The sequence below is a fragment of the Loxodonta africana genome, chromosome 20 (genome assembly GCF_030014295.1).
Source record: "Loxodonta africana isolate mLoxAfr1 chromosome 20, mLoxAfr1.hap2, whole genome shotgun sequence".
In the NCBI taxonomy this organism is placed as follows: Eukaryota; Metazoa; Chordata; class Mammalia; order Proboscidea; family Elephantidae; genus Loxodonta; species Loxodonta africana.
Genome location: NC_087361.1, coordinates 70,121,992 through 70,131,300, shown reverse-complemented (window position 1 = coordinate 70,131,300; position 9,309 = coordinate 70,121,992). Strand labels below are relative to the sequence as shown.

The 9,309-nt window shown below is 40.3% G+C and overlaps 1 protein-coding gene across 8 annotated transcripts in view; it reads left to right on the top strand.

Moving 5' to 3' along the window:
• Positions 1–814: 814 nt before the first annotated feature.
• The window catches only part of MDM4 (MDM4 regulator of p53), a 49,028-nt gene continuing 40,533 nt past the window's right edge, over positions 815–9,309 (top strand). For 5 of the 8 annotated variants that reach the window (XM_064273329.1, XM_064273330.1, XM_064273332.1 and 2 more), the window contains exon 1: positions 815–949. The gene's annotated coding sequence lies outside the window, so the exon portion shown is untranslated. Of the gene's footprint in view, positions 952–7,258; positions 7,368–9,309 lie in introns of all 8 variants that reach the window. The other 3 variants (XM_064273328.1, XM_064273326.1, XM_064273327.1) reach the window with 3 other exon arrangements.

The following is a 9,309-nucleotide window of genomic DNA, read 5'->3' as shown; positions in this document are numbered from 1 at the left end:
AACTTGGGTGGGGTGGGTGGGGGAAGGAGGATTAGGGGTGGGTAGCTGTCTTCAAATAATTAGTGTTCATATTGGCAAGAGTGAAAACTTACTCCTTGTTCTTTAAAATGCTAAACTAGGATCAATAGAAACTGCAAGACCATGTATTTCGGCTCAGTGAAATCCTCAAACATTTCGAATCACGTTGAAATAAATGAAATTAGGTAGTTGGGGGAGGTAATGATCTACTGATGAAGATCAAAGGCTATAGCCTTCGGTATGGATTACATTTTAACATAAAGAAGAAAAATCCTATTACTAAAGAGGGCCTGACCCACGCCATGGTATTTTTAATCACCTCATATGCAAGCAAAAGATGGACAATGAATAAGGAAGGCCAAAGAAAAATTGATGCACTTGAATTAAATTGTTGGCGAAGAATATCGAGTATATCATGGACTACCAGAAGAATGAACAAACCTATTTTGGAAAAAGTACAGCCAAAATGCTCCGTAAAAGCGAGGGTGGTGAGGCTTCATCTTATGTACTTAGGACACGTTATCAGGAGGGACCAGTCTCTGGAGAAGGACATCATGCTTGGTAAGGTAGAGGATTCCACCACCCGCCCGTCAGTCTGATCTCGTGGGAGCACATCTGTAATTATCACAGACATTGAGACTTCTCCGAACCCTAAGTCTTACTCGTCAGCTCCTGCGACTCTCTCTCCCCGGATTAGCATTTGCTCTATGGTAGGGAGAGCGGAGCCTTTCTAGCTCTCCAGTCCTCCCAACGGCCCTATCTATGGTTTCCGAAAGCTTCGCCGGAAGCTCTCGTATGGGCTGGGTTTGAGATGCCGGAAGTTGCGCCTTCATTACTCGCCGTTTCAAAATGCTGCCGAGGCCGTGGGCTCTGTGACAGACGCTCCTTCCCCTGGGCTCGGCAGAAGAGCGACTCATGGAGCGGCTGTGAGGTGTGAGTCTTTGGTCTCCTATGCGGGGAGTCGGGAGTCGGGGAGTGGGAAGCCGAGCTACGGCCTGGGGAGGGGCGGCGGCGCAGCCGAGTCTGCGGGCCCCGGCGGTGGGCAGCGGGCGGGAGGAGCTTGAGGCGTGGGTGGCGGCTTCGGGGACGGTCGCGTCGGGCGGAAGAAGGGCGGTGGGGGAAGGGCTGTAAGACGAGCTCCCGCGTCCGCGAACTGGAGCCTGACTGAAGAAAATGGAGCGGAGCGTTATGACGTTGCCGCCAACGGGTTACAAACCTGAGATCGAAAGAGTTGGATTGACGATGTTCTAACTGGAATACCGAGGCACTTTGGAGAAGAGGAGTGAGAGACGGGCGGGCAGGGAGAAAGACCAGTGTTTCTTAAGGTTTCAGGGAGTATTTTTCAGGACAGCGGCCATCCACGTCGGAGGCACTTGAGTGCTAGTTTGAAAATGTCCATTTTGGGAGTCACACCCAGGCCTCCCGGAACAAAATAGAAGGAGATGGGACTCGGGAATATGTATTTTAATCAGCACACCTCCCAGCGATTCTTAAATATCTTCAAGTTTGAAAATCATTGTTTCGAAAGCTACGCTAGGAGGATAGGGTGCTGCTCTTTGCTTTCATCGGTGAAGATCTGTGTCGGTTAGGAAGCTGGCCTAAGCCTTGGGATGTGGGCACGCGGAAGAAATAATCTGTCAGAGATGCTTCGAACCTTTAGATATTAAGTAGTACTACGCCTCACTTTAGGTGTAGTACCCTCGCTTCTCATACGTTTCTGATATGAAAGAATTTAGTTTGAAAGTATTCATTTCACAAAATTTTGTTTCATAATACTGGTCAGGATCACAACTTTTTATTTTACACTTAAAAAGATAGTGCATGCCTGTTGTTAAAAAAAAAATGCAAACAATACTAAAGTGTGAAATTAACAGTCCACCATCCCTACTCAGGCTAGCTACTGTTACTGCTTGATGTTATATCCTTCCTGACTCTTTCTGCCCATATTCACATTTTTAAAAAACAGTGGGATCATTTTGTATGTGTTGTCCTGTTGCTCAATAACAATATCGCGGACAGCTTTCCATGAAGTCTACATATAATACTTTCTCTTATTTTTTCTTGTGGTGAAAGCATCCACTTCCACATTTACAGCTTAGTTACATCGATTACATTTTTCCTGTGTCACCTTATCACTATCTTCATTCAAAAGGTTCCACCACCATTAACATAAATTCAGTGACCACCCCCCCAAACAAAAACTCCTTCTCTTCCCTTTCCCCCCACCACTGGGAGCCATTAATAGTCTTTGGTTTCTATATATTTTCTTATTTAAGTGAGATCATCTAGTATTTGCCCCTTGGCGACTGACTTATTTCGCGCAGCATAATTTTTCAAGGTTTATCCATGTTGTGACATGAGTACATCTTTTAAAGGCTTGGATAGTATTGCATTATAGGGTGGCGCAACACTTTAGCCAGTTCTCGATGGCTTTTTAGATCGTTTCTGGCTTATTGTTTATTTTACAAACCTTTGGAGTAAGCTCCTGCTACACACCTTTGTAGGTATGTAACAGACCTAGTAAGAGCTGAAACAACATCTGAATAGGAGTTTCTTTTTAAAATAAAAAGATGTTTTTTACTCTCATGTATCCAGCTGAAAGAGATTACAGTAGTGTTAATAGAGGACCTTAGGGCCTGGAGGAATTGATGAGAATGGTTCTGCTAACTTCTGTTAAGCATTTATTTTAGTTAGAGTCTCAGAATCATCGATGTCTTTAAAGGTGGATATTTGACGGAGACCTGGTGGTGCAGTGGTTCAGAGCTTTGGCTGCTAACTGAAAGGTTGGCATGTTCGAATCCACCAGCCACTCCTTGGAAACATGGGGCAGTTCTTCTCTGTCGTGTAGGATCACTCTGAGTTGGAATCAACTCGACGGCAGCTGTTTTTGAGGATGAGGTGTAAGGAGTCTCTTGGACTAAGTGCAGGGTAGAAGCTACACTCTCTTCAACAATGAGAGCTGTGTAAGACTTTTCCTGCTGTCTGATTTCAGCCCTGTAGGTGACACACATAAAAACATAATGTGGTGCTCTGGTGTCATCATCTTCCTGTGGGGAGTCAGAAAAGCCTTGACCTAGGTAGAAGAACGAGTAAGAATTTTCCAAGTATTGAAGAGGAGAAGGGACAGGTGCCAAGGCAGTGGCTTTCAAACATTTTTCTTTTTAAAAAAAATTTTTTAATTGTAATTTAGATGAAGGTTTACAGAGCAAATTAGTTTTGCATTAAACAATACACACATTGTTTTGTGACATAGGTTACCCACCCCACGACCTTGGATTCCCTGTTACCAGCTGTCATGGATTGAATTGTGTCCCCCCAAAATATGTGTCAACTTGGTTAGGCCATGATTCCTAGTACTGTGTGATTGTCCTCCATTTTGTGATTGTAATTTTATGTTAAAGAGGATTAGGTTGGTATTGTAACACCCTTACCCAGGTCCCATCCGTGATCCAATGTAAAGGGAGTTTTCCTGGGGTGTGGCCTGCACCACTTTTTATCTCGAGATAAAAAAGAAAGGGAAGCAAGCAGAGAGGGGTACCTCATACCACCTAGAAAGCAGTGCCGGGAGCAGAACGTGTCCTTTGGATCTGAGGTTCCTGTGTGGAGAAGCTCCCAGACCAAGGGAAGACTACTGACAAGGACCTTCCTCCAGAGCCAGCAGAGAGAGAAAACCTTCCCCTGGAGCCGGCGCCCTGAATTCGAACTTCTAGCCTACTGGACTGTGAGAGAATAAACTTCTCTTTGTTAAAACCATCCACTTGTGGTATTTCTGTTAAAGCAGCACTAGATGACTAAGATACCAGCTTAAGAACAAGTGGGCTTTCAAACATTTTTAACCTTGACCCACAGTCAAAAATTTCTGCTGTAACCCAGCACACACAGGAATTGTAGTGGTTAAGAGCCGGAGAGTCTCACATGGGGCTGTTGTGAGTCAAAATTGACTTGACTGTACCTAGCAGCAACAATTCCTAACTCCTTAAATTAAGAGCATTCCAAGCAGTGTCAAGCACTTAGTGGCTGGTTTTCCAAACATCATCAAGCACGTAGTGGCCACTCGCTGGTTTTAGTCTTCCACTGCAAATTATCCTACATATTGTTGCCAGTAAGTCAAAATTAAGTCATTGTCTCCCTCTGGAGGAGAGCACTAGCATAGTGCTTGGCTTGTGGTTGATACCCAGTAAGAATTTTGGAACGAAGAAACACATAGCTGTACTCAAAAGGGAATATAAGTAGAAAAGGGACAAAATCTTGCTTTGGATTCAAGCTCACCCGCTGACCTTTCTAACATACATCCTTCATCAGTGCCTCTGCACATGATATTTTCTCTCCTTGGAAAGTATTCCTCCATTTTAAAATCCTTCCTGTCCTATCTCCACTTCGTCTAATGAAGCCTTCCATGAATTCTTCCTCCTGTACCTTGCAATCAAAAGTAATTTCTCCCTGGTATGAACTTCCATGACCCTTAAATCAGTATCTTTTTAATGGCACATCGCTTTCAACTGGGCGTGGAAGTAATGGACTGCTGTAGTTTATCTTCTGTCCCGTTACCTTGTAATTATCTTTTTTCTAAAGCACAGCTCTTCAGCTGTCTTCATCAAGTAAATTAGAATATTTCAGAAGCTTATAACTCGTGAGCAGTTGAGGAAAAAGCAGATTGAGACTGCCTGATCTCAGACAGATCCCTGCCCCTTATGTCTTGCTGAATCCCTATCGTAATGTAGCTTGTACCTGGGGTAGAAACTACTAATCTCAGTAGTGATTTTATGAGCTGGAGACTGGTTGTGGTTTTCTGATGCTTGGGGCTTTCCACTTTAGTGCTCATTTCTTGCCTTACTCTTAGCTCCAGCTCACTGGGGCTGATAGGGACTGGAGTCTGGTTTTCCCCATGTGCTTTGCCTGTCAGTGTAGGTGATATCTTCTAGGGGGAAAAATAACAAAGACAGTTGGCAAGCACAGCTATTTCAAGAGAAAAATAACATATAGGCTTCACTGGAATAGAAATATTTAAAATTAGACTGATAATTGTCCTTAAAGAGATAAAGATGATATTAATATTGTCCCAAAATTTCCCCCCATGATCTTTATAGTTTTAGGTTCTATATTTAGATTTTTGATCCATTTTGAGTTAGTGTTTGTTTATGGTGTGGGGTATGGATCTTTATTTTTCTACAGATACCCAGTTTTACCAGCACCATTCGTGAAGAATGCTGTTGGGATTTGGATCGAGATTACATTGTATCTATATATTGCTTGGGGTAGTATTGGCATGTTCACAGTGTTAAGTCTTCCTATCCAAGAGATGGTATATCTTTCCATATATATAGGTCTCTTGGTTTCTTACAGTAGTGTTTTGTGGTTTTCTTTGTATAAGTCTTTTATGTCCCCGATTAGATTTATTTGTAAGTATTTTATCTTTTGGGGAGCTATTTTAAATGGTGGTGTTTTCCTGATTTCCTTTTCACAGTTCTCTTTGTTGATGTAGAGGGATCCAACTGATTTTTGTGTGTTAATTTTGTATCCTGCCACTTTGCTGAATGCTTCTATTAGTTTCAGTAGCTTTCTTGTGGAGTCCTTAGGATTTGTGTACAGGATCATATCATCTGCAAATAGGAGTAGTTTTACTTTTTCCTTACCAATGTGAGTGCCTTTTCTTTTTTTTTGCCTTGTTATTCCTGCTGGGACTTGCAACGCAACGTAGAAGTGGTGATAAAGGGCATCCTTGCCTGGTTCCTGTTCTCAGGGGAAATGCTTTCAGATTCTCTCCACTGAGGATAATGTTGGCTGTTGGTTTTATATAAATTCCCTTTATTATGTTGAGGAATTTCCCTTTTATTTCTATTTTGCTGAGAGTTTTTCTTTTTTAAATCAGGAATGGGTGTTGGACTTTATCAGATGCCTTTTCTGCATCGATTGATATGGTCATGTGAGTCTTCCTTTGTTTTATTTATGTGGTAAATTACATTGATTGATCTTCTAATGTCCAACTAGCCTTGCATGCCTGGTATGAATTCCACTTGGCTGTGATGTATTCTTTTTTTGATATGCTGTTGTATTCTATTGGCTATGATTTTGTTGAGAATTCTTGCATCTGTACTCATCGGGAATATTGGTCTGTGATTTCCTTTTTTAGTGGTGTTCTTGCCTCGCTTTTGTGTTAGGGTTATGCTGGCTTCAGAGAAGAACTCTGGATTATTCATTCCTTTTCTATATTCTGGAATAGTTGGAGTAAAATTCGTATCAACTCTTCTCTGAATGTTTGGTAGAAATCTCCAGTGAAGCTATCTGGACCAGGGCTTTTTTTTTGTTGGGAGTTTTTTTTTTTTTATGACCCCTTGAATTTCTTGTTTTGTTATGGGTCTGTTCAGATTTTCTACCTCAGTTTGTATTGGTTTAGGTAGGTTGTTATGTTTCTAGAGATTTGCCCATTTCCTCTAGGTTTTCAAATTTGTTGGCGTACAATTTTTCGTAGTATTCTGTTATGATCCTTTTTATTTCAGTTGGTTCTGTTTTGATGTTACTCATCTCATTTCTTTCTTTTTGTTGAGCAAATGTTTTATTTTCTTTTTTTCTTACATTGCCAAGCCTGGAAGAGATCATTTTTTGGGGGGGGGGGGTTCCCGGCAACCTTATTTCTTTCTTTCCCTCTTTTTTTTTTCTAAATTTATTTTGTAGTTGAGAATATACACAGCAAAACATACACCAATTCAACAGTTCCTGTATGTACAATTTAGTGATATTGGTTACATTCTTCAAGTTGTGTGACCATTTTTTCTTAGTTGTTCCTCCCTTAACATAAACTCACTGCCTCCTAAGGTTTCTGTCTAATCTTTCGAGTTGCTTTTGTCAGTTTGATCCTATATAGATAGTTCTTAAAAGAGTTCAGTGCTCAAGGCAGACCTTTACACTAGGTAAGTGAAACTATAGTTATGAGTTCAGGGAAAATTATTGATTTGAGGTTTAAAGATTATCTCAGGGTAATAGTTTCAGGGGTTCATCAAACCTCCATGGCTCCAGAAAGTCTAGAGTCCATGAGAATCTGAAATGCTCTTCTGCATTTTCCCCTTTTTGATCTGGATTGTTCTGTGGAATCTGTGATCAAATGTTCAATAGTGGTAGCCGGGTGCCATCCAGTTCTTCTGATCTTCTGGCAAAGGAAGCAGTTGTTCATGGAGGCAATTAGCCACACATTTCATATCCTCCTCCCGTTCTCTGACTCCCCCTCTTCCTCTGTTGTTTTCAGGTGAATAGAGACCAATTATTGTGCCTTCGATGGCCGCTTGCAAAGTTTTAAGACCCCCGGATTACACAAGCAACTAGGAAGTAGAACAGAAGCACTGAACTGTTATTAGGTCAGTGAATAGGGATGTGCCGTGAAACAATGATCCTAAACCCCCAAACCAAGGAACCAAACCCCATAGCATCTCATTTCTTATTTGGGTTGTTTGCATCTTCTCCTGTTTTTCTTTTGTCAATTTGGCCAGTGTTTTGACAGTTTTATTAATCCTTTCAAAACACCAGCTTTTAGTCTTCTTGATTCTATAGTTTTTTCTGTTCTCTGTTTCACTTATTTCTGCTGTAATTTTTATTATTTTGTTTCTTCTGGTGACTGTGAACTTCTCTTGCTCTGTTTCTACTTGTTCAAGTTATAGGGTTAATGTTTTGATTTTTGTCCTTTTGTCTTTTTTGATGTGTACATTTATTGCTCTAAACTGACCTCTGAGTACTGCTTTTGCTGTGTCCCAGCGGTTTTGGAATGTGGTGTTTTTGTTCTCATTTGATTCTAGGAATTTTTTAAATTTCATCTTTGGTTTCTTCTATTACCAGTTGTTTTTAAGCAGGGTGTTATTTAGTTTCTATTTATTAGATTTTTTCCTTGCTTTTCCTGTTATCGATTTCTACTTTTATAGCATTGTGAGCAGAGAAGATGCTTTGTATTATTTCGATGTTTTTGAATTTGTTGAATCTTGCTTTGTGGCATAAAATGTGGTCTGTTCTGGAGAATGATCCATGAGCTTTGGAAAAGAATGTGTACTTTGCTGCTGTTGGGTGATGTGCTTTGTATATGTCTGTGAGGTCAATCTGGTTGATTGTGGTATTTGGATCTTCTGTGTCTGTTGAGTTTCTTTCTAGTTATTGTGTCCTTCACTGAGTGGTTTGTTAAAGTGTCCTCATATCATTGTGGATGTCTTTTTCTCTTTTCATTGGCGTTAGAGTTTTATGTATTTTGGAGCTCTGTCATAGGGTGCGTATATATTTATTGGGGTTCTGTCCTCTTGGAGGGTTGACCCTTTAATTATGATATTATGTCCTTTCTTGTCTTTTATGGAGACCTAGTGTGTTTGTTTAGTGGTACAGTGGTTAAGAGCTCAGCTGTTAACCAAAAGGTTGGCAGTTCAAATCCACCAGCTGCTCCTTGGAAACCTTATGGGGCTGTTCTGCTGTGTCCTGTAGGGTTGCTATGAGTTGGAATTAACTGGACAGCAGTGGGTTTTTGTCTTTTATAGTGGATTTTGCTTTGAAATCTGTTTTATCAGAGATTAATATTGCCACTCTTGCTCTTGTTTGGCTATTGTTTGCTTTATATATCTTTTTCCATCCTTTAAGTTTTAGCTTATTTATATGTTTGTGTGTAAGATGTATTTCTTGCAGATAGCATATTGATGGGTCATGTTTTTTTAATCTGCTCTGCCACTCTCAGTCTCTTTCCTGGTGCTTTTAGGCCATTTACATTCAGTGTGATTATCAATAGGTATGAGTTTATTGCTGTCATAGTCTTGATTTTTTTGTTGTGTTGACTCTCTGTTCCACTTAATTTTCCATGTGGATTTTTTTTTGTGTGTGTGTGGCTTGTCTTTCATTTCCTTTGTCATCTTTGGTTTTTTGTGTACTGAATTTTTATGATTTTCTTCTTTTATATTTTCATGAGTAGGTTTTTTGACTTTTTTTGTGGTTACCCTGAAATTTACCTTTATCTTCCTAAGTTTAAAGTAGAAGTTTATTTCTGGATATTTTTTGACTTCCTTTCCATGTGGTAGTTCTGAACCTATACCCTTTACTTCCCCTTTATGTTTAGAAATGGCTGTCAGTTACAGATTGACATTTCTGGTTTCCTGTTTTCCATTTTTTAGCTTTATTTTATTTTTGAGAGGTCTTTATCTGGGTTGATATCTGTCTAATGTTGTCATGTGTTTTAATCTCAGGTTGTTATCTGGTGTGTTGTTAGTTTTCTGTCTAAAAGACTCCCTGTAATACTTCTTGTAAAGTTGGTATGGTTTTTACTTTGATTTCTGT